The sequence below is a fragment of the Pongo pygmaeus genome, chromosome 8 (genome assembly GCF_028885625.2).
Source record: "Pongo pygmaeus isolate AG05252 chromosome 8, NHGRI_mPonPyg2-v2.0_pri, whole genome shotgun sequence".
Taxonomy (NCBI): domain Eukaryota; kingdom Metazoa; phylum Chordata; class Mammalia; order Primates; family Hominidae; genus Pongo; species Pongo pygmaeus.
In genome coordinates this window covers 103,136,868-103,162,719 of record NC_072381.2, presented here as the reverse complement: position 1 = coordinate 103,162,719, position 25,852 = coordinate 103,136,868, and the positions used below count along the sequence as shown (strand labels likewise).

At 49.3% G+C, this 25,852-nt stretch overlaps 1 long non-coding RNA gene across 1 annotated transcript; it reads left to right on the top strand.

Moving 5' to 3' along the window:
* The first annotated feature begins 4,347 nt into the window (after nt 1–4,347).
* On the top strand, nt 4,348–24,013 carry LOC129006298 (uncharacterized). Its single transcript, XR_008491966.2, has 3 exons — nt 4,348–4,526; nt 22,697–22,827; nt 23,781–24,013. It is a non-coding gene; the product is annotated as an uncharacterized LOC129006298 (long non-coding RNA).
* Nucleotides 24,014–25,852: the final 1,839 nt, after the last annotated feature.

The following is a 25,852-nucleotide window of genomic DNA, read 5'->3' as shown; positions in this document are numbered from 1 at the left end:
AATGTTTACAGGGGCTGAGCAATAAGTGGGCCAGGTGGGGCCTGGGGCTAATTAGAAAACTGGTGCCCCATCTCAAGGAGGCAGATGACTATTGCCACGTGGGAATATATACCCAGGTTGCCAGCACTTCTGGTGTCTCAAAAGAAGCCAGAAATCTAGATCTTTTTAACATCAAATATCCTGATTTTTGAATATTTCCAATACATTTTTAAAATGTATAAGCACTCAACAGACTAAGTAAGGCACACCCATGGACCAGACTCATTTCTACAGCTGCTAGTTTAAGACCTCTAAATGAAGAATCCCATGGCTGGGGCCCCTTGGGCAAGAGCTAAGCCAGGCTCCAGGCCACTGGCCAGCTACTAAGCTTTCAGCAAGCTGGTGGGGTTTTCAGCAGAGATCCATGATGCTCTGAAATCCTACCAGAGGATACCAAAATATGTGCACACCTCTCTCTGAAGCTGCAGTTTCTGTGTTTCCCCTGGGCATCTCCCAGGGGGTTCTTAACTGACCCAGAGACCTGAGCCTCTCTCCACTTCTCACCTTCCTCAACCCTGCCCCTCTCTCCCATTGCCACCCCTGGCTCACTGGCAGCAGAGTGAAGACAGGGCCAAGAAGCATTTCATAAGGAAGAAAATCAGTGGTGAGACCCATGGGACCAATTTTCAAACCGCAGTGTGAGAAGGAGGGGGAGGCTGCCTGGAGAGTGGGTACCACAGGTCACATATTTGGCTCCTGTTCACCTGACAGTCAACTAGCTGGGGTGCAGAGGAACGAGCTCTAGAGTGCAAATGAGCCCCTGGTCCAGTCTGCCCAAGTCCAACAGGAGTGCCCCCCTGGCCCCATCTTCATCCTCATTAAAAACCATCTCATTCCATAGGATGCATGTGAGGTATCGAGAATCAGGAGGTTTCGCTGATGCCAGCACTCTGCTTCCTGGCTGGGGTGTGAAGGAGGAGTGAGGAACATGAATCACAGACAGCCAGGTCAGGCCTAAGGATAAAACACCAGCCACAAGGCCGCCTTTCTTCTCAGATTGTACCAGTGCTCAAGCCTGACCCAATGTCTACTGGTCATTAATTCCATGCCTCAAAGATCAAACCTCCAAACACCCTGCTTGAATAACGCTACTTGGATGCATTTAAAAATCTCTTAGAGGCCAAACCCCACCACTTGGAGAAGCCCCTCCCAGCCAGGCACTTCTCAGTTGTCCTTGGCCATCTGGACTATTTCCCAGGGCAGACCCTGCTCCCAGTGACACACATTCGTAGAGGTTTGCTGCTCAGAAAATGGGCTCATTGCAGCTTTCCAAATGAGGTCACTGTATCGCTCAGGAGGCTCCATCCCTCATCTGAGTTCCTTACAGACACCTCTCCCCTAATGCTAACTCCTAAACAGAAATTAGGGAACAGAAAAGACCCAGTTTCCACCCGTGAATTTCTTCCCTGTCCCTCACCCCTCCCTCTCTGTCCCTCTCCCCACCCCCTTCCTCTCCCTCTCTCCTTCTCTCAATACAGCTTCTCCTAGAGCTGAGGAGTTCCTATTGAGAATCCTAAGAGAATAATCATGGGAACTTAAAGCGATGTTTTCCCTCTCCCAACAAGTTTATCCTGGTAATCTCAACTCAATTCTAATAGTAAAAACAGCCTCAGGAGAATGACTCACCCCACAGCCCAGAATACGTGCATGTCCTGTGCCCTGGCAGAGCTAAGGCTTCCTGCCTCATTTCTGCCATCAGAGTCCACTCAAGGCCAAATTGTGAAGTGAGGAATGTTTGTCCTCAGCTCCCCATCACTCCGGGACTTTCCTCTGTCCCTCTGCCCTCAAACCAACCCAGCCAGGCCAAGCAGGGGGCCTGAGTCTCCACACTCCAGCCCCTCATGACTTCCTTTGCATCCCTCTCTCCACCAAAGCTTCACATCAAGACCTGGAGGGCCCTCCTCTCTATCAGGTGACACAATAGGCTAATTGGATGCAGGGAAAAAAAGCGCTGGCCAAAGAGGCAGAAGACTCAAGTTCTTATCCCATCCCTGCCACGTTTTAGCCATATTTTCCTGAATAAGTCTCAGCACTTCAGTTCCATGATCTGTAAAATGGGATAATGATGCCTTCTTTGGCTCCTTCACAGGGACCAGGCAAGTTTCTGAACCTTAGTTGTCTCATCTGTTAATTGGGCATAATAACACCATCCTTACCCACTTCATAGGGCTGCTCTGAGGCTTGAAAGAGATCACTCATGCCATAGTGCTTTGTACACAGGAAAGCGCAATATTCTCAGAGGCGTTATGAGCAGAGCCCCTCCCAGGGAAGAGTCATGCATGTCTCACAGCAGCCTCCTGGAAACGCTGTCTTGACCTAGAGATAGGAGCCTGCTGGTTGGAATCTGTGGGCCATGGCAGACATGCTGGGACAGATGGGCCTGTCAGATCACATCGCAGAGGCAGCTGCCTTCTCTGCCCACGCTGCTGGCCCAGCCATGCCCATGTAGCTGAAGTTCCCCTTTTCTGTCGAACACAGCATCCTCTGCTGCAGTCTGGCAGCCCTATCTGGAAGGTAACCAACTCCTTGGTTTCTCCCTTTGTTCTTCCTTCTGTCCTCCATGTCTTTGGTGCTTTGTGAGTACTCTGTGTTCCTCTACTCTAGAAACCAAGCTCCCAGGGTCTGCCCAGGGCTTGCCCTCACACCGAGTCCTGAGGGGCAAGCTCTCCGCCTAGCTAACCTTGTGCCTTGTCAGAACGCCAAGCAATGCCAAGCAACAGCACCTTGTTCTGTGGTGGAAACTTGAGTGGAATAACAGCAGCCACACTTGGTATTAATGTCACACTGCTCACCAGGATGCCCAGAAGCACTGCATTGAATAATTCACAGGCCTCTGCGCTCCCCCAGGGTATGCCAGCTGGATTGGAAATGGGGAGACACCACAAAGGAAGTCAACATCAGAACTGGGGAGACCCTGATGTCCTGAGTTTTGCTCCAAAAATTCAAAGGCAAAAACTTTCAGCTCTGCTGCTGACATGCTGTGTGGAGTAGCAAATTAGTCCTTTCGTTTTCCACACCTCACCTTTATCATGTATAAAGTGGGAACATAAAGAGCCCAATCTCCCTCCTGAAATGAGGGGGGAGAAGGGCAATCCCTAGGGGTAGAGGGGGGGATCCCTGACCTCGAGCATTATACCAAGATTCTGCCCTTAGCTAACAGGCCCCTTGGTTCAGCCTTCAAGTGCTTGAAGGTGACACACCTATCAGTGCACCTTGAAGAAGGCAGAACCTCCCACCAGATGGAGGGGAAATTTGGACACCCTGGGACAAAAAAAAAAAAAAAAAAAGCTCGAATGGGGTAAAAAAAAAAGCAAGAAGGGTGATATGCAAAAGTGGAGACCAACCGTTTGGGTTCTCTGCCTGAGGATCTTTGTCCCCTCCCTCCCGCAAAGGAAATGCGGATGTAGAGGTAAGTCTGTCATCCCTTAGCCAAGCTTTTGGGTTCAGAAGCTGACTGCATAGCAACAGCGGACAGCCGCCTTCCCTCCCCTCACACACGCGCACACACGCGTCTCCAACCCTCTAGGAAAGCGGTTTCAGGACTTGTGAAGTCCAGGGAAGGGGAAATCCCAGCCTGGGGCCCTGAAGCAACCCTGGCACTAATGACAACAAGTGTCGCGGACAGCTTGGGGGCTCAGGTGGAGCGAGAGGAAGATTGACACGCAAGGGGGAGATGAGCCCTCACTAAGACCCTATCTCCTCCCTCCAGACCTGACCCGGGGAATCACCCCATCCCACCCCCAACTCCCGCCTCCCCCTCCTGCCCAGTCCGCCCCTAGGGCATTTGGTCCCTCGGCAATCGGGCACTGCCTGCGGGTGGGGCGCTCACCCCTACCTCGGTGGCCATGATCCGGGGGCGCTCGGAGGCTGTCGCGGGGCCGGGCGAGGGGGGCTGTCCGCGGTGCTGACCCCGGGAGCAGGTGGGCGGTGGCGGCGAGCTGGGGCCCGGGGCGCTGTCCGCAGTGCTGATGCGGGCTCCGCGGGCCCGGGCGCAGGTGGGCCGGGGGCGGGCGGGCGGCTGGGTCCAGGCAAGGGGCGCGGCGCTGTCCGCGGTGCTGAGGCAGGCGCCGGGCCCGGGAGGCGAGGCCGCGCCCGAGGCTCCTCACGGCCCGATCGCCCGCTGCCGCGGCTCCTGCAGGCAACGGCCGGGTTTAGCTTTGGCGGCGGCGGCGGCGGCGGCGGGGATGGGGGCGGCCGGGGGAGGAGGGGCCAGGAGCCGCCGCTGGCCGGGAGGGGGAAGCCGCGGCCCCCAGACTCCGGCGCCGCCGGAGAGGAGCCCCGCCCGGGCCACAGGCTCGGCTACCGCCCCGCGCGAGGCCCCGCCTCCCCTTCCTGCCCTCCCCCTCGTGAGAGCCCCGGAGCTCTGCGCTCGCTGCCGTGGCCCCCGGGACATCCAGCCTGAAGGAGAGTGGGGCAGGAATTTTTCCGGGGCAAGACGCTTCAGCCTGGGAAGGCTGACCGCTCCCGAGCCGCTCGCAGGCCCCCAGGTGAGGCCTCTCTACCTTTCCAGCCACCCCCAGTGCCCCGGCTCTACCCCTCCCCCACCCCGCCCCCAGCTTCCTCTTTAGAATAATTTCTTTTCTTTCTCTCCCTTTTCCTCTCTGTGTGCTCCCCCCATATACACACAGCCAGGCTTGCACGGACGGCCCCTCTTTTCCCCTCTCCTTTGCACTTCCTGGAACCCCACTAGCTAGACAAAGATCCTGCCGACCGCAGAGAAATCATTTCCTTTCTTTAAATACGTGCCCACATTTCGTTCACAGCCATAGCCTGGGGTCCCTTCTTTCAGGGAGCTCCAGAATTGAAGCAAGTCTCTCCTTGCTGCTCTTCCTGGACCTGGTCCCCACCCTTTACTCTTCTCTCTCTCCTCTGCAACCCGAGTTTACATACACGCACCACCATTACCACCACCACTCAAAAACCACAAGCAGATGGTGCCAAACCGGTGTGCTCACTCTCCAAGGATGGCAGGTCTGGCTCTGGTGCCACCTTCGCACTTTTGACATCATAAATTCCAACTATATGATCTATTTGTTTAATAAAAAGGAGACCAGGCGCAGTGGCTCACACCTGTAATCCCAACACTTTGGGAGGCTGAGGTGGGAAGATTGTTTGAGCCCAGGAGTTCAAGACCAGCCTGGGCAAGACCCTGTCTGCACAAAAAATGAAAACATTAGCCGGGCGTTGTCATGTGTGCCTGTAGTCCCAGCTACTCAGAAGGTTAAGGCAGGAGAATCACTTGAATCCAAGAGTTCAAGGCTGCAGCTAGCCATGATTGTGCCACTGTACTCCAGCCTGGGCAATAGAGCAAGAGCCTGTCTCTTAAAAAATTAAAAATAAGACCGGGTGCAGTGGCTCATGCCCGTAATCCCAGCACTTTGGGAGGCCGAGGCAGGTGGATCACCTGAGGTCAGGAGTTCAAGACCAGCCTGGCCAACATGGTGAAACCCCATCTCTACCAAAAATACAAAAAAAAATTAGCCAGGCATGGTGGCACCCGCCTGTAGTCCCAGGTACTCAGGAGGCTGAAGAAGGAGAATTGCTTGAACCCGGGAGGCAAAGGTTACAGTGAGCTGAGATCACACCATTGCACTCCAGCCTAGGCGACAAGAGCGAAACTCTGTCTCAAAAAAAAAATAAATAAATAAAATAAACATAAAAAAAGGAAACACCAACACAAGTGCCTTTTTACACACCCATAATACCCCTTGGTCTCTTTGAGGGGTGGTGGAGTGTGCTCCTCTGCAGCTCACTGCTGCCTGAGAGTCTGAAGCTCACTGCTGCCTGAGAGTCTGAAGCCCATACACAGGGAGAACCTGGCAGCCAGGAGACCTGGGTTCTGGCCCAGGCTTTTCCAGCTGTATAACCTCGAGAAACTGTCTTGTTTTCTGAGCTTATGGTTCTCTTTCTGTAAAATATTAGTGTTGGATTTCACTAAACTGTTTCTAGGACCTTTTGTTTTTTCTCCAACCTTTTATTTTGAAATTTTTAAACATACCGAAATGTTGAAAGAATAGTACAATAAACTATGCCATCTACCTAGCTCCAACAATTGCTTTTTGCCACATTTGCTTTATTGATAGATATGAAAACAGAGATATATTTGCCTAGATTATTAGAAGGTGACAGACATCGTGGCCAGGCGCAGTGGCTCACGCCTGTAATCCCAGCACTATGGGAGGCCAAGGTGGGCGGATCATGAGGTCAGGAGATCGAGACCATCCTGGCTAATACGGTGAAACCCTGTCTCCACTAAAAAATACAGAAAAATTAACCAGGCATGGTGGTGGGCACCTGTAGTCCCAGCTACTTCGGAGACTGAGGCAGGAGAATGGTGTGAACCCAGGAGGCGGAGCTTGCAGTGAGCCAAGATTGCACCACTGCACTCCAGCCTGGGTGACAGAGCGAGACTCCATCTCAAAAATAATAATAATAATAATAATAATAAGGTGACAGACATCGTGAGGTTTTATCTGTAAGTATTTCAATGAGATTTTATCTGTAAGTACTTCAATTCACCATGCATCTCCCAAGAAGAAAAGCATTATCCCAACTAGGCACAACACCATTCTCATGCTTTATTTTATTGTATTTTATTTTATTTTATTTTATTTTATTGAGATAGGGTCTTGCTCTATCACCTAGGCTGGAATGCAATGGCGCCATCTCAGCTGACTACAACCTCTGCCTCCTGGGTTCAAGTGATTTTCAGCCTCCCAAGTAGCTGGGACTACAGGCGTGCACCACCATACCCAGCTAATTTTTGTATTTTTAGTAGAGACAGGGCTTCGCCATGTTGGCCAGCTGGTCTCAAACTCCTGAGCTCAGGTGATCCACCCACCTTGGCCTCCCAAAATGCCAGGATTACAGGCATGAGCCACCGCACCCAGCCAATTATCATGCTTTTAAAATTCCCATATCATCTAATATTCTAGAACAGTTTGTCATCCCTAAAACGCATTAATAGCGATGACCCCTCAAAAATTCCCCCAGAACTTTTCATTTTTAATAGCTAACACTTAGTGAGCACTTACCATGTGCCAGCCCATATGCTACACATTTTACATGTATGATCTTACGTAATCCTCACAATTACTCTTTGAGTTGTGTTCTTGTGATTTTTTTATTATTCCCACTTTATAAATGAGGGAACTGAGTAAGTTGCCCAAGGTCATAAGGTTTGTGGGGAATGGAGACAGGATTCAGACATGGGCAGTCAAGCTCCAGAGCCTGTGTGGTTGATCCTCCTAACTGTATTGCCTCCCTCTAGCATCTGGTAGACCATAGAATAGCAGAGCAATGACCACATCTCCAGCTGCCTATTTTGCAGATGAAAACACTGAGTCCCAGAGTGTAAGTGACATGCTAAAGAAGTTAAAGGCAGGTGTCTCATTCTACCTTATAGTTTGGCATAGGATTTGGCATAAAGGACCAAACAGAATATCTATGAATCCTGCAGTGGTCACTGGTAATAAAAGAACACATAATCTGATGATCTCCATGTACATTTCACAGTTCCTCCCACTTGATTTTTATCACATCAATTAGACAACCTTCTAGAAACCATTCTCTTCACCTGATGATTAGATATCTGGATAAGGCCATTCCACAAATCCATTCATTCAACATCCATTTGTTGAACACCTACTCTGTATCAGGCACTCTTCTAGGAACGTGGGATACAGTCATGACTAAAAATGCAAAGCCTCTGTCCTTATTGAACTTATATAGTAATGGGGGTAACAATCCATGACATAAGCAAATATGTGTAAAATATGTCAAGTTTTGATCACTGCTAGGAAAAAAAGTGTGACCACTGCTAGGAAGAAGATATGGTAAGGAGATAGTGATAGAGAGGGCTTATTTTAGAAAGAATAGTCAGGGAATACTTTTTTTGATAAGGTGAAATTTGGGTAGAGCCCTGAAGGAAGAGAGAGAACTAGACATATAGATACCTTGAGGAAGAGTGACAAGGCAGAGAGGACAGAATCCAAGGGCCCTGACACAGGACTGGGCTTGGTATGTTCAAAGAATAGCAGGAGGCTGGGCGCAGTGGCTTACACCTGTATCCCAGCACTTTGGGAATCCAAGGCAGGTGGATCACTTGAGGACAGGAGTTCAAGAACAGACTGGCCAAAATGGCAAAAGCCCATCTCTACTAAAAATACAAAAATTAGCCAGGTGTGGTGGTGGCTGCCTGTAATCCCAGCTACTCGGGAGGGTGAGGCTGGAAAATCACTTGAACCTGGTAGGCGGAGGTTGCAGTGAGCCGAGATTACACCACTGCGCTCCATCCTGGGCGACAGTGTGAGAATCTGTCCCCAAAAATAATAATAATAAAAACAAAGAATATCTGGAAGACCAGTGTAGCTAGACCTGAGGTGAGCAAGGGGAAGAGAGTTGGGAGTTGAGCTCAGAGAGGTAGCAGGAATCAGGTCTTCCAGGGTCTTGTAGGCCCTGATAAAGACTTCAGATTCTACTCATAAAGTAAGATGGCAAGCTTAAGAAGGTTTAGCATAGGGGTGTGACATCATCTAATTACAGTTTTTGAAAGATTCCACTGGATGTCAGAGGGGAGGCAAGGCTAGAAGCTGCGAAACCAATTAGGAGATTGTTAGAGCAGCCCAGGCTTAGAAGATGTGGTGGTGGCTTAGAATTTGGTAGTAGCAGTAGAGATGGGAAGAAGTGGCCAGATTCTAGATATAATTTGAAAGTAATGCTGAGAGGATTTTCTGATGGATTGGATGTGTGGTATAAAGAAGGCAGGCCGGGCATGGTGGCTCATGCCTGTAATCTCAGCACTTTAGGAGGCCAAGGCGGGTGGATCACTTGAGATCAGGTGTTCAAGACCAGCCTGACCCAACATGGCAAAACCCTGACTCTACTAAAAATACAAAAATTAGCCAGGCATGGTGGCACACACCTGTAGACCCAGCTACTCAGGAGACTGAGGGAGGAGAATCACTTGAACCCAGGAGGTGGAGGTTGCAGTGAGCCGAGATTGTGCCACTGCACTCCAGCCTAGACAGAGAAAGACTCTGTCTCAAAATAAATAAATAAATAAGAGATAGTCAAAGATGAGTCTAAGTCTTGAGATCCGAGCCATCAGAAGAAAGGAGTGGCCATCTACTGAGAGGGGAAGACTAGGGACTGAGCAGGCCTGAAGGGATGGGGAACACAGCATTTTGGTTGTGTTTTGTTCACTTAGGTTTGAAGTTTGATGTGCATGTTATAAGTAAATTATAAGGGAGGAGGAGGAGCTGGAGATATAACTTCAGGACCCTTCAGTATGTGGATAGCATTTAAAACCATGGGACTAGAGACATCATCGAGGGAGTAGGCATAGCTAGAAAAACTGTCCAAGAACTGATTCAGGACACTTGGTCACTGACAGGCTGGAAGACAAAAGACTGAGAAGAGGGGCCAGTGAAGTAGGAGGAGACTCAAGAGAGGATGGTGTCCTGGAGCCAAGCAAAGAAGGCTGGAAAGAGAGCCTTGCCTGCCATGTTGAATGCTGCTCACAGGTGGAATAAGATGAGGACTGAGGAATGACCACTGGACTTGGCAGCAAGAAGGTTCGCCAGCGACCTCGACAAGAGCCATTTTAGTGGTGCAGGGATAAGATCCTGATTAAAGTGGGTTTGAGAGTTAGCATGGAGGAGAGAAAGGAGAGGTACTGAGAGTGTAGACAATTCTTTCTGCTGCAAAGGGAAGCAAAGACTAGCATGGGGTTCTGAGGGAGACATGGAAGCAAGGGAGGTTCCTTTCAAGAGGGAAGACATTAAGGCATGTTTGTCTGCTGACAGGAATCATCTAGTAGAGAGGGAAACACTGATGGTTCAGAAAAGAGAGGGTTAATTGCAGGAACAAGCCCTTAACAGGCCAGCAGAGAATGGGACGCAGGGCGAACAGAGAGGGGATGGCTTGGGAGAGGAGCACAGCCAATTTCCCACAGAGGCAAAAGAAACACAGTAAACGGCCACAGATGGGAGCTGGTTAGGAGGTTTTGTCACATAAAGAAAAATCTGAGCTCCACTCCTGCTCCCCTTCAACTAGCCAACGGCTTTTCACACATCATTCAACCATTACCTCTAGAAAGCTTGGTCCATCTTTCAACCAGTACCTATAGAAAGTTTGCTCCGTGCCAAGCATGGAGCTGGCACTTCCCCGTGTAGCCCAGAGAGAGTTCTCCCCATTGATGTCACAGGACTAGAGTCTATAGAGAGCTTTGAGATCACTCATGCAAGGACAAATGATCCCTTTTAATATCTAGCTCCTCTGATGGGAAAGAGGCTTTCACAGCCTCACCCCATTTCCCCTACATTGCCTCCAGGGTTGTAACAATCTCGACAGACCTCAAGTCTTAGAGGCCTCAAAGTGGAAGCCACAGAGAGAGACCCACATTCAGAGTGGGCAGCATTCCATGTTGTGCTGACTCAAGGCTGTGATGAGATGCTAAAGGATGGGATGTTCCCAAATGCAGTCATCTGGACTTTAACTCCTATATTTGAGACAGAGAGCTCTTTGAGATTTAATCTGACTAATCATTATTATCCAGCTGCCTTGGGACAATCCAGTCCTATGCAAGAGCCTAGCTCTTTGATGTTTTTTATCATAAATTAATGAGTTCACCCACAAAATAACATCAAAGAAGATCCACTAACATTCAGCGTTATCATCCTCCAATCTGCGGCTGCATTGGAAAGCCTCCCAATAAAGGACCACAGCCGGAAAAAGAAACCAACTGAAAGATTTGGAAATCATAATATCTGGAAAGAGATGAGAGAAAAACGAACTCTTGCAGACGGCAGAGAAGCCAGGGAAAGAGCTAGCAAACCTCAGGGAGATGAAGAAAAAGCAGGGGAGACAAGGAAATTCTCAGCACTTGGGTCTGGATGGAAAACAGTTGCATGAATGCTTGAGGGGGAAATTGTGGTCTGGAAAGTCTTAAACAATGTCATCTCATAGCACATTGCGGAGACTACTAGGAAGTGTGTGGTAGGAAACGGCGTCCCTGGAGTCAGATGACATAGGTTTCAACCTCTGGCTCTGCTATTTACTACGTAATCATTAGCAAGTCTCAATCTCTCTGAGCCTCTGATTGCTGATCTGTAAAATGGTGGCAATAATTCTCCCTCCCCAGATAGAATTCATCCAAATATTAGAGGCTTTCTCTAGATGTTACCTGACTCTTCCAAATCTTGTCTTTCAAGAGGAAAACAGGAAAAGATTTACGGTGATACCTTGAGAGAGATCTTCCCACACTGACATTTCTTCCAGGCCCAGTGGGATTTCCTAAAGCATAGAAGAGATATTGGCAAACATGCTTCATTTCACTCGGCAAGTAGTTATTAGGCACCCACTGTATGCCTCAGAGAAATGACCATGGGATGTTTCCAACCCCCCAAGGACACCAAAATGTAATCAAGTGATGGCCAGGGTCTGTGATAAGTGCTAAGGTGGAGACAGATTCTCCAGAGTTGGGGGCCCAGAAAGGTTTTATTAACTACATGGCATTTGAGATTGGCCTTCAGGGATTAGTGTCAGATCCCCAGACACCAGATGAAAAACAGTGTGCAAAGGCAAGGGTGCATGAAAGGTGCCTGGAAACACAGAACCTCTGGAACCTCAAATTCAAGAAAGCAGCTGCCAGGTAGACACAGCAACAACTGCAGAGGCCCCAGAAACATGAATGGAGTGGACCTGCCCTAAAAATAGAACAAGGGCAGGCCGACTATGACACATGTTTGGAAGTGGAGTCACTAGGAGGTGACTAAGCTAAAGGGGAGTTGCCTCCCTCTCTCCCTTTCCTAACTTCATTCACAGTCTCTCTCTCTCTCTGTCTCTCTCTCTCTCTCTCTGTCTCTGTCTCTCTCTCTCTCTCCCCCATCTCCAGGAAGTGGAGTGGGAGGCAAGGTTCTATAAGTAGATTCTATAAGCAGATTCACAGCTGCACAGGAGAGACTGCAGATACTGAGATGACATTGGGGAATTATTGGCCAAAATGTTTACCTGTTGTTACAATAGCCACTGTGCTGGAGGCCAGACAGAATGCCCACTGGACCTTTGTTCTAACAGTGGCTCCAGAGGCCCTCTGAAGTAGCAATCAGGAATGACTGACTGCAAGGTCTCACTTTTACACCAAGCAAACTGGCAGCAAACTCACCAATCATTTCAAACCATAGCCAACTGGGGGCAGATTGCAAGGCTTCTGGCTAAATTAAGGAAATTATTTCAGGAAGTAAATAGACATGAGCACAAAGGGTAACAGGTGCTTATAAAGCATCATTAATTACGAGAGCCAAAAGGGATCACAGAGTTCAAACCAATTTTAGTTGCAGAACCCTTTGTTCAAAGTCTCGCATGAAAGTCAGATACATAAAACAAATAAAAGAAAGTGGATTTGGATGAAATGAGGCAGAACTTGCTTGCTCTACCACCCTCCACTCCCTGCAGAAGTCCCAAAGGCACCTCCCATCACCATGGAGCCCCTCAAGGGCTCAGCAGATTTTCTTCTAATCATTAAAGTAACACATGCCTATGATTTTAAAAACCCAAACATACAACAAGACTTATTTTAAAAAGGCAAGAGTCCCCCACTAGCTCTGTCCTGAGCCTTCCCACTCTGTCTTCTTTCCTCTAGAAGAAATGACTTTTCACTCTTTTCGTGGTTTCTGTTTGTTTGTTTGTTTGTTTGTTTGTTTTTGAGACAGAGTCTCACTCTGTCACCTAGGCTGGAGTGTGGTGGTGTGATCTTGGCTCACTGCAACCTCCGCCTCCTGGGTTCAAGTGATTCCCCTGCCTCAGCCTCCCTAGTAGCTGGGATTACAGGTGTGTGCCACCAAGCCTGGCTAATTTGTGTATTTTTATTAGAGACAGAGTTTCACCATGTTGGCCAGGCTGGTCTCGAACTCCTGACCTAAAGTGATCCGCCTGCCTCGGCCTCCCAAAGCGCTGTGATTACAGGTGTGAGCCACCGCGCCTGACCTATATATCTGTACTTCTATGATTTATTCACTTTAGAAACTGTCCTGTTTTCTTCAGTGACAGAAGAGAACTTGGGTCACACCGCTGCCCTACCCTCCCAATATAGTTATGTCACTATTTAAACTTAATTTTTATCAAAGTAATACACGCAATTTGTTTAAAATTCCAACCAGGGACAAAGGCTTATGCGGGCAGTAAAACACAGAAGTTGTGTCCTATCTCTTCCTTCCCTCCCGTCCTTCCCATCCTCCTTCCCACTCAGGTAGGTTGGCTTGTGGAAAAGAGAACTCTCTGTTTAGTCCCCCTTCTAATCCTTTTCTGTAGCACTCATTACCTTTTCTAGCAAACTGTATAATTTACTTATTATGTCTTCTGTTTGTCTTGCCTGCTAAATTGCAAGCTTGGGTAAGGATCTTTGCTATGTTCACTGATGTATCCCAAATGCCTAGAATAATGTCTGGTTCAATAAATATTGGTTGAATTGATTAAAGCAGAGTTCTCTGGAAAGGGAGCTTCTTTGAGATACTGTTAGAATCAATCATTTTATATCTGATTTGTTCTATGGGAGGGTGTATAAATGAAAATTTTATTTTGTAGATGATACAAATTTCTAGACAATAGGGGTGGTGCCATAATAGATAAAGACTTCAGTTCAGACCCACTTATTGGCTTTCCATGTTTGCACAAATTGGTCCAATTACCTTGGAAAGAAAGTAGCTATTTACTTAGCTTGGTAGAGACTGGGAAGGACATGAATGATGAGGAAATGGCCTTTGCCAACCTCACTCTTCCAAGGTCAGTTGCTGCTGTGGAAAAGAGAACCAGAGGTCCCAGGGGTAACTGGGCCACCAGAAGCCCCAGAGCCAGAAGCCCTTAGCCACAGGCTAAGATTGAGCATCTCCTATGTTCCAGGTACTGTTCTGGGCACTGGCGGGAAGGAGAGAACACCATTCTCACCACACCGATGCCCAGCACTATCAGTCCCACGTTGCAGACGCATCTTGAAGTCCGTCAGGGCCAGGAAGCCTTTCTTGAACCATCCCACTCCCAAACACAGGACTTTCTAGACACCTCGCTCATGGTTTCTATCTTACCATGTTTTGCCTGGTAAACTCCTTAGAGGTTTTGGAATTCCTGACCATTACCCAGGTCACAGGGCAAGTTCCGGCAATTGGAACATTTCCATAGTCTTCTGAGTTCTAGCAGCCATTTCACCATTCCCTGCCTCCACGTCATCTATTCCTCCTGCTGGGCTCCTGATACTCCCCTGGACCTAAAGCTATCCTGGCCAAAAAGTGCTAGGGTCAGGCACGGTGGCTCACGCCTATAATCCCAGCACTTTGGGAGGCCGAGGCAGATGGATCACTTGAGGCTAGGGGTCCAGACTAGCCTGGCCAACATGGTGAAACCCCATGTCTATCAAAAATACAAAAAGTAGCCGGGTGTGGTGGTGTGCACGTGTAGTCCCAGCTACTCAGGAGGCTGAGGCAGGAGAATCGCTTGAACCCAGGAGGGGGAGGTTGCAGTGAGCCGAGATCGTGCCACCGCACTCCAGCCTGGGCGAAAAAGCCAGACTCCACCTCAAAAAAAAAAAAAAAAAAGTGCCATCCCTCCTCACCAAGACCACAACACCCAGGACTCCTCTCTCTCCTGGGTCCAGCCCATCTGGCCCCCACACACCACCACCCCCAGCCCTTCTCACCACTTCTCTTCCACACACACTCCATGCCAGCCACAGCCAGAGTAGACTGATTTTCCACTCTCTCAAATGTGCTGTGCTCTCTCACTTCCAAGCTTTCACATGTGCTCTACCTGGAACGTTCCTTGCTCTTCACCTGCCTCTTCATCTGACTAAATCTCTTCTAGTCTCGATTTACAATTTCCTTCCTTGGGATGAAGGCTTTCCTGTCACTTTGGCCTTGGTGATGTGCACCCCTATTACGAGCACCCTATACTTTCCCCATAATAAGTCATACTTTCTACAATTTATTTGTTTGTCTTCCCTATTACACCATAAACTCCTGAAGGCAGGAACTTTGTCTCCTCAACTGCATTCCCAGGGCCTAGAATAGAACCTGGAACATAGTAGATGCTCAGTTAATATTTATACAGGCAGGTGAGTTGACTTACAGGAAATGGAACATCTCCATTCAGTTCCCCAAGGTTGAGATAGGGAGAGGCATGGTTCCAATCATAAAGAACTTTATGGTCTTGTCTGGGAAATCTGGCTTAGACACCATGACACAGTGAGCATCTAACAGGTGCCTCAGGGACCTATAGAGACAGCAAGAGTTATAGGAAAGCTGAGCAGGGAGAGATCCCAGCAGTCTAGTAACAGAAGTCTTCCCCTCACCCATAGGACTAGAGGTGGATATTGAAAGATGAGGTGTTTTATGCTTAGGGAAGGAAGATGCCAGACAGTGTGGGGGTGGAGAGTGGGCAGCTGGAAGTTAAGAAAGTGGAAGGTATGTCTGGAAACAGCAGCCCATGCTGGTGGTTTTGAACTACTCTGTCAAGAACCAATGCCGGAGCCAAATCATGAAGGGCCATGAAAGCCAGGACTGGACCATATATGCAATGGGAGCATGTGAGGGCATCAGGAAGCAATGTATTGGAACCATCCATCTGGAAGCAGTCTCGGGGGTGGATAAGAAGGGGAAGGACCAGGTGGTGGGGCATGGGGCATGGCCTAGGAGTGAGGACAAAGGTACGGATGCGAGAAACATTTTCAGCGGGGTCACCCAGGGCTGCTGCTTCTGACTGAGTATATGAGATGGAGAAGGGAGGGGTGGACAAAGAATGAAGGACAACCCATCCATCTCCATGGCTGGAAGATGCTGTGGTCAGAAACCACAAAGGCAGACCAGGTGAGAATTACACATGGCAGATGTAAGGGGAGAGGAGAAACATTCGTGGTTTTTCAGGACTGAAGGGATCATGTAAGACTGTGGGGGCCAGGCGCGGTGGCTCATGCCTGTAATCCCAGCACTTTGGGAGGCCAAGGTGAGTGGATCACGAGGTCAGGAGATCGAGACCATCCTGGATAACAGGGTGAAACCCCATCTCTACTAAAAAATAGAAAAAATTAGCCAGGTGTGGTGGCAGGGGCCTGTAGTCCCAGCTCCTCGGGAGGCTGAGGCAGGAGAATGGCGTGAACCCGGGAGGCAGAGCTTGCAGTGAGCCAAGATCGTGCCACTGCACTCCAGCCTGGGCCACGGAGCGAGACTCCATCTCAAAAAAAAAAAAAAGACTGTGGGAAAAACTTGGGAGGGCTCTATAGAATTGATGCAATGAGTGATATTGTTTGTATATTTGTCCCCATCCAAATCTCATGTTGAATTGTAATCTCCAGTATTGGAGGTGCAGCCTGGTGGGAGGTGACTCGACCATGGGGGTGGATTTCCATGAATGGTTTGGCATCATCCTCTTGGTGCTGTCCTCACAATAGTGAGTGAGTTCTTGCAAGATCTGTCTGTCTAAAAGTGTATGGCACCTATGTGACATTCCTGTTCCCCTTTTGCCTTCCACCATGATTGAAAGCTCCCTGAGGCTTCACCAGAAGCCGAGCAGATGCAAGCACCATGCTTCCTATAGAGCCTGAGGAACTGTGAGCCAATTAAACCTCTTTTCTTTATAAATTACCCAGTCTCGGGTATTTTTTTAAGACAGGTTCTCATTCTGTCACCCAGGCTAGAGTGCAGTGGTGCTATCATGGTTCATTGCAGCCTCAACCTCCCAGGAACAAATGATTCTCCCACCTCAGTCTCCTGAATAGCTGGGACCACAGACACAAGCCACCACACCTGCCTAATTTTTGTATTTTTTGTAGAGACAGGGTTTCACCATGTTGCCCAGGCTGGTCTTGAACTACTGGACTCAGGCAATCTGCCCTCCTCGGCCTTCCAAAGTACTGAGATTACAGGCACAAGCCACTGTGCCAGGCCGTGTCTCAGGTATTTTATTATAGCAATGCAAGAATGGCCTAATACAATAAGAATGTGTCATTTGACCTCAGGAGAGGGTTAAAAAGGAAGAGACTGGCTGTCTAGCCTTGGGCAAGATGGTGTAATTGAAGTTGAAGATACCTCAGTTCAAATCCCAGCTGTGTCACTTACTAACTCCATCACTGTAGATGAGTTAATTACCATCTCTGAGCTTAGGCTCCACATCTGTGAAGTGGAAATTATAATACCGAAGTCACAGGAGTTTTGTAGGGAGTAAAATGACCTCTGGAAAGAACCATGTTCAGCTCCTGGTCTGTAGCAGGTGTTCAGCAAAAGTAGCTCATGGAGAGAAGAAGTCAGTGTAAGGAGAAAAAGACGATGGCAGCTGGAGATCCTGGACCCTGGAGCATCACAGAAGCCCAGGAGGGAAAAGCCCTCCAGAAGGTGGATGAACAGTGTCAGGTATTATAGAAAGTTCAGGAGGAACTGGATTGGCAGGAATTACATTACTGAGTCTTTAGAGAGTGCGATTTGGAGTACAAAAAGAGTCAGTGAACAGGATGACAGAAAAAGCAAGACAGAGAAATCGCTACAAAGGCCAAAGTCAGGATTTTGGAGCTGCAAATAGATTATCCTATGAACATCATTTGAGCAATAAAGACATCTGACTAACATAACAAGCAGTCTATAGGGTGGAAGTTCCAGAATGAACTCACTGGCCCCCAGTGTCCCTAAGAATCCAGGCCTTTCTCATCCTTTCTCCACATCCTGAGCACATTGGCTTCTTGTCCTCAGACTTACTGCCCAGAGTTGCAAGGTGGCTGCTGCAGCTCCAAACATCATGTTCTCATATATAAACATCCATGGCAGGCAGAAGGAGGGAGAACCTACTTCCTTTTTTCAGGGAGATAAATCTTTCTCAGAAGCCTCCCAGTAAACATGCTTCTGTATCGTATTGACCAGAACTGGGTCCCATGGCCACGTCTAGTTGCAAGGGCAGCCAGGAAGCTATCCAGCATTTTCAGACTCTGTAGGAAGAGGAAGGCAAGGAAGAAGAGGTTGAACATAGCCAGAGATTGGATATGTGACCAACACTACCTACCACACTACTCATTTATGAAATCTGGAAATCATAAATATGGGGACACTGGAGATGATGGGGATGAAGGGGAGAAGTAGGCTTCTACATTAGAGAGAAAAGAGCCCAGGCTTGAGAGAGAAGGAAGGCTGCATCCTTTTCTGCCATAATCAAGAAGGGTAGAGGGTGGGCCTGGAAACAGACTCTGAAGAGGAGAGAGTAACCTTAACCTTGGCAAGGACAAAAAGTGGCTGCTTTGAAGAATGCACTGGAACACTGAGGGGGACCACAATGAGATACCACCCTCTAAATCAACAAAACTTAAAAAGACACCAAGCATGGGCTGGGAAGGCTGTGGATCAACAGGAATACTTCTATACTGCCGACGGGAGTATCAGCAGGTACAGCCGCTTTGGAGAACAATTTAGCCTTACTCCATAACCCAGCAATTCCACTCCTAGATCGACACCATTGCATCTGTGGGTCCAGCTAAGAACCGAAATGTTCTCAGCAGCATTGTGAAAGAAAAAAACCTGAAAACAACCCCAAACAGCCTTAGGTCAGAAAATGAATAATTAAATCATTATCTACTCCCATAATAGAATAACTATGTAACAGTAACCGGCCGGGCGCAGTGGCTCATGCCTGTAATCCCAGCACTTTGGGAGGCCGAGGTGGGCAGATCACTTGAGGTCAGGACTTTGAGACAAGCCTGACCAACTTGGTGAAACCCCATCTCTACTAAAAATACAAAAATTAGCCGGGCATGGTGGCAGGCGCGTGTAATCCCAGCTACTCAGGAGGCTGAAGCAGGAGAACTGCTTGAACTAGGGAGATTCAAGTGAGCCAAGATCGAGCCATTGCACTCCAACCTGGGGGACAAGAGCGAAACTCCATCTCAACAACAACAACAACAAAAAAGTTACAACAACAAAAAAGTTACCAAAAAAAAAAAGAAAAAGCAGGTTGAACAAAAAAGGCAAAGGAAAGATACATACAGTGTGGTTGCGTTTATATTTACATAAAGTTCCAAAGCATGCAGAAACTAAAACAATATGTTACTTGGGTATATAAACATAAGTGCAAAACTATAAAGAAAAGAAATAAAAAGATAAACACAAAATTCAAGAAAGCGATTAGCTCTAGGCAAACTTGGGGAGACGCAGACACAGAAATCCAAATGGGAAAGAAACACTCTCCTTAAATTGAGCGGTGGGTACACAGGTGTTCGCTGTGTTCTCATTCTTTATACTTTACAAAGATGCCAGAAATATTCTTTCATACCCACTGAATAACTAATTAAAACAATTTGAAGATTAAAAAGGAGAGAGAATGCAAGTGAGATGAAGGTGCACCTGTGAGCCCACCATGGGGGCAGAAGCCCTGCCTTTTGTGTCACCATCTGGGACCGGCAGAGCTCAGACAACATGGAGTTGAGACAACTGGACGTGTTATGGCTAAAGTCTGGCCAGTTCTGCCTGGGTGTCACTTAGAATGGGGAGAACCTCACATTTGAGAGGGAAAGGACGGTGGACAGGAGTGGGATGGAGAGAGACAGCCAAGACATTAGGATGTTTTTCCTTAAGGAACTAGGGGTGAAAAAAAGAAAAGAATTGCTCCCTGCATGCAGGCTTGCCCTGGGCCTGGAACAGCCTGGCTTCCCATTGAAGCCTCCTGACATGTTTAGGAGGGGGAATTACCATCTCCATTTATTTTTAAGAGGTAGGGTCTCACACTGTCACCCAGGCTGGAGTGCGCATCATAGCTCACTACACCCTGGAACTCCCAGGCTCAAGCCCTGATCCTCCCACTTCAGCCTGCTGAGTACCTTGGACTACAGGCTCACATCACTGCGCCCAGCTAATTTTTTTTTTTATTTTCCATAGAGACAGGTTCTTGCTATGTTGCTCAGGCTAGTCTTAAACTCCTGGCCTCAAGTGATCCTCCTGCCCCAGCCTCCCAAATTGCTGAGATTATAGGCATGAGCCACCGTGCCTGACCTTCCTTCTCCATTTTACCAAAGAGAAGACCTAAGTTTAGTGACTTGCTTATGCCACACAGCAAGTGAGTGGGAGAGGCGGGTACTTGCAATCACATGTAACCTCTTCCCAGTCTGGGCTGCCAGCCCTCCAGCCTCAGCTCGTGCCCACTGCCCTCCCATCCATCCTTCCACTCAGCCAAACCTCTCCTGCCCAAGGCTTTGCGTATCCTGTCACCTCTTCCAGAAACCGACCTCCCACATCTTTCCCTAGCAGGGTCTCTCCCATCTTCAGGTCTCAGCTTCAATGCCACCTGCTCAGAGGACCCTCTTGACCACCCCACTTCAGCGAGACCCCTTGTTACTCTCCTTCCCTGGACTCTGCCATTTGCCCTCCTTGTGCCTCAACTGTCCATATGCATCAGCTGCTTTGCTTGCTTACTGTCTTTCCCATGCACTGGAACATATGTCCCCTGAGGGCAGGGAATGCATGCCTCTATTTACCATGGCATCCCCACTGCCCAGCTCTAGGTCTGGCATATGGCAGGTCTTTGACAAATGTTTGTTAAATAAATGAACAGCTGAACTAGAGTAGTGAAAGAAGGCTGAGATGAGAGACATGTAGACAGACTCAGACCCATGTCCCTGCTCAGAGAGGGGTCTACCCACACCCTCCGTGCCCAGGAGAGCAATTGGTAAGCTCCTTCTGCCTTCAGACTAGCATCTGGGCAGCCCTGGAAGCCCAGGAAGGGAGGAGGTAAGACCCTCCAGATGGCATTGTTACTGGCAGCTTGGGCAACCCCTGCCCAGTGGGGATGTTCCCTCCCTCCATCTGCTCCTAATGAGATCTTTCCTAACTGCAGCACTGGGCTCCTGGCAACCACTGTTCCAGAGGGTACCCTGCAATTGGAGGGTGTTCAGAGATGAAATATCTGAAAGAATGCAGGAACAAGGGAAATGGAATAATTATAACAGATGAAAAGACCCACACTCTGGGCTTTGCCAAGTTAAGCAAAATAGGATAATTGCATGCAAGGCTCCAAGGGGTGTGAAGGCCTTTGAGGGAGGGGAAGTATTGGGGATAACATGAGAGGGTATAATTATGCAAAATGGCATGAGATGAATCCCTGGGAATTTTAGGCCTAGTGGCAGGAACCATTTTCTCCCAGCGAAAGCTCTGAGGTTGGACAGCAGTTTCTTAATGGAAGGAGTGGAGTTCCACCCTGATGGCATTTAAGCCCATGTTAAGCCAAGCCTGGAGACTCTACAAGTACACTGGCCTTATTCTAGAAAGCTGGGATCAGGTGTTAGGGGGCAGAGGTGATCTGATGGCAGGGTGGGGCAATGGTCATTCGCACAGCCTTTCTGGTCAGCAAGAGCTGGATTCCAGTCCCAGCTGGCAGCCTTCTAGCTATGTGTGACCTTGGACACACAGCTCAACATCCCAGGGCCTCAATTTCTGCATCTATGAAATGGTGACAATACTACCTGTGCTATAAGGCTATCGGGATGATTAAATGTGATAACATATAAGCTCGTGTCACACTGCCGGGTATACAGGAAGAAGGCATTAAGCGTCAGCTACAAAATCTGCATGGAGCCACTCATTGGATTTTGCTAGGATCTCTGGTCCATGCTAGAAGGAGGATACAGGCAGATCCCTGGAATCCCAAGGCTTTGATTGGCTCTGAGGTCCAACTTCCTGCAGGAGCTGCCTGGGAGGTGCAGGTGATAGCAGGCCCCAGCTCAGACATCATAGCTCATAACAATGTGAGATTTCTGAGAACTGGAAACCCTCAGCAGGAGAGGCTGGTTAGGCAGGTGCCACATCTTCCTTTCCTTTATTTTCTAGGCAGGGGAAACCAACCAAACTCCAGCCTTTTACTGGCACTGTGGGCACAAGGCCATATGGCCTCAGGACCCTACTGGAGAGATGAGTGTTTTTTTGTAAGCATCTGTGCCAGAACAGGTTTATAGAAGGACCCGGTGTCTAGTTTATAAGTGTCTGTTAAGAGTGTTTCAGAGATGAATGGACTCACTTCCCACAAACTGAGGGAAGATGAGAGTCTGGCCAGGTGGGAGGAAGCCAGGCCAGCCAAGCCTCAGCAGCAGAGAAGCTCCTCCCCCTGAGTGCTCTGGTCGGGACACAGGTGATTCCTGGCTCCCTGTCTTGCAGCCTCTGAAACTGACTTGGCTCTCAAATGTCTTAGAATGAAAGCAGGAAAGGGGCATTTCCTTCAGCCGACAATGAAAACATAAGAAACCATGTGATAAAAGCAGCATAAACAAAGTGCTATATGGGGCACAAAGGAACAGTACACAGTCCTTCCTTTTCTGCACAAAGCTTCTCGGGAGGTGTGGGACCTGGGAGGGGTGGGACCCGGGAGGGGTGGGATCCAGGAGGTGTGGGACCTGGGAGGGGTGGGACATGGGAGGTGTGGGATCCAGGAGGAGAGGGACCTGGGAGGTGTGGGATCTGGGAGGTGTGGGACCTGGGAGGTGGGGGATCCGGGAGGTGTGGGACCTGGGAGGGGTGGGACATGGGAGGTGTGGGATCCGGGAGGTGTGGGACCTGGGAGGGGTGGGACCAGGGAGGGGTGGGATCTGGGAGGTATGGGAGCTGGGAGGTATAGGACCTGGGAGGTGTGAGAAGGCTATTTTGACCAGCAGAGTTGGGAGGAGAGCAGTCCAGACTACAGAAAAAGTATGGACAGAGGCGTGGAGAGGAGGCAGTCAGCAAGTTCTTGTAACCGGCCCATTTGGAATTAGAGACCATCCTGATCCTCACCAATCCCCACGCTGTGAGTTGCTCCCTGTGACTTTCTACCTGATCTGGTATGGGGATGTGGGTCAAGACATGGAGGCAGGAAATGAAAGTGGGGCTCCCTGTGGGGTCCCCAGCACACTGTTCAAGCTGGTGGGGTGCAGTGGAGAGAGCACTGGATGGGGAGTCTGGAAATCCAGGTTCGAACCCTAGCTCAGTCCTTTACAAGCTGTGTGACCTGTGACAGGTAACAGGCCCTCTCTGGACCTCGGGCTCTCCATCATTGACAGAGGCAGGTGGGCCTCATGACCCTCAGGGCTCTCCCAGGCCTGACACCCTGAGATTTGCAAATTCTCCTGCATTCCGGCTGTTAATGTGTGTCTGGGTTTCTGTCCGTCATTTGAGTCATTTTACAAACAGAGCAGGAAATCAGGATCCTCGAGAGGTCTGTGAAATTGAAGTCACCGAGTGTCAGAGGATCTACCAAACACAACAGGCAGAGACTTCCCTATGGCTCCAGGGTGGCCAGCTTCATCAGCCCTGACTGCCCAGACAGAAAGAGCACGGTGGGAGAAACAGGTTCTGCATGGAGAGCCACAGCCAGAGAGATGCTGGATCCCAGAAGGAGGAGCCTTTGCCCATGCCTAGGGCAGGTTCCAGGGGACCAGCTGGCTCCTGCATTGCTTCAGATAGCCCTGGGATAGCTGGGTACCATTGATGGCTCAGCACTCGGCAAGAAGACCTGACCCACATCCTGGTGCAGCAGGAAACCACTCCCATTTGTTGACCCTTACTCTGTGGCAGGCCCCAAGCCAAGGGCCTTATATCCATCATTTCACTTAGTCCCCCCAGCCATCCTGGGAGGAGTGGTACCTCTGCTACACCCATTCTACAGATGGGGAAGGAACTTGCCCAAGAGGACACATCCAAGTAGGAAAGTCAGGATTCCAACTCCGGTCTATCTGACACCTGATCTTGTCCTCTTTCCAGGGAGTCTCCACTCCTCTAGTGGGAATCCAGAGACTGGAGGCCAGCCTATTCCAAAATCCCACCACTGCCAGCCTGCAATTCCATCTGCCACTCCTCTGAATGAAAGCACTGTTGTCTCCTGAAGGTCCCAGAGGGACACAATAAATGGAGAAGGTATCGGACTGTCAGTCACTCCAACAGGCCAGGCAATAAGCAAACGGGACATGGGCCAACAAGGTTTGACAGGGGATGAGGCTGGGACTATTGGGAGGGGAGGGGGTCTGAGAGACACCTGCAGGTGCTCCAGGAGGTGTGCCTAAATAAAGAGGAGCTTGGTGCAGCAGTGACTGAGTGACTGCGGTACCTTACTCCAACACTTGGGTGCAGCCCAGTGATCTAGAAAGAACAGCTCCCTGGGGCAGAAATGCACAAGGCCAGAGAGCCTTTAGAGAGAAGGCCTCTCTGGCAGAAGGAGTTTCAGCTGGCTAGGGAAGACTGAAGGGGGGCCCTGCTCCCAGGATCTAAATCAGGCCACCCAGGCTCCAGGGCCCCCAGGCACTGGACTGCTTTGGGAACTGGGGAAATTCCTCCGGAATAAGATGGCACACAGGCTGCCAGCCATCCTCCCGCGATGCTCACTGAGCTTCTGGCAGGGAGGGAGCCCAGTGCCAGCAGAGGGGCTGCATTTTGAAATCAGTAGGATGCCTGCGGGTGGGAAAGGCTGTCAGCAGGAATCCTGCAGCTCCTGGGCTCCTGTGGAAGAGACAGGAGGGGTGCAGGAAACGCCTTTCCAAAGAAGCACAGCAAGCTTAAAGGACCCTGGTCATGGCCCAGCCACACCAGCAGGGGGTGCTGGCCCAATCTATCCTCCAGAGATCATATAAAAAATAATAACATATTGCTGAGCACCAATTCTGAGCTAGACGCTGGAGCTACCATGGGGCAAAAGACAGGCAAAAGGCCCTGCTCTCATTATGTTCTAATGGGAGTGACAAGCAATACAACACAAATACCTAATAAACTAGAAGGCGATCAACACTCAGAAGAAATACAACACTTTCCTGTAAGTGGAAGAGGAAAGATGGGGAGGAGGGAGGAAAGATGGGGAGGGGGGCGAGGTGCTGGCAAAGGCCAGGGGGCAGTTTGCAATTTTAGGCAGCACAACCAGAGACCTCACTAAAGAGGTGACGTGGCCGGGCATTGGTAGTTCACGCCAGTAATCCCAACATTTTGGGGGGACAAGGCAGGAGGATTGCTTGAGCCCAGGAGTTTGAAACCAGCCTAGGCAACATGGTGAGACTCTATGTCTACAAAAAATTTTAAAAGACTAGCTGGGCATGGTGGCACATACCTGTGGTCCCAGCTATTCAAGAAGCCAACACGGGAGGATCGCTTGAGCCCAGGAGGTTGAGGCTGCAGTGAGCCATTATTGCACCATTGCACTCCAGCCTGGGTGACAGAACAGGACCTTGTCTGAAAAAAAAAAAAAGTGACATGCAATTGAAGACCTGAAGGAGGCTAGACAGGGCAAGCCATGTGGACACCTGGGGAGGAGCATTCCAGGTGCAGGAGCAGCAAGTGCAAAGGCCCTGAGGCAGGAGTACTCTAGCAAGTTCCAGGCACGGCAAAGAGGCCAGCAGCTAGAGCAGAGTGACAGGAAGGGAGCAGCATGGGAACACAGGGAGTATGCTAAGGGGTAAATCAAGTCAGGCAGGGCCTGAAGACTGTCACAAGGATTGTGGCTTTTCCCTTGCATGAAAGGGGAGTCCCTGGAGGCTTGTAAGCAAAGGAAGGATATTATCTGCCATATGTCTTAACAGAACTACTCTTGCTACTGTGTTGAGAACAGATGAAAGAAAACTGGGAAGCCCAGTTATTATTATCACCGTCACCATCACCATCACCATCACCATCACCAACTACAGCAGGAACAGCCATTTACTGCCCCTGCACCAGGCTCACTGCCACCCACTTCACTGTTACTATCTAGTTTACATCTCACAACAACCTGTACAGACAGAGGGCCTTATTTCTCCCATTTTATAGCTGAGGAAACTGAGGCTTGGCCAAAGTCAGAAGGTCACACAGATACA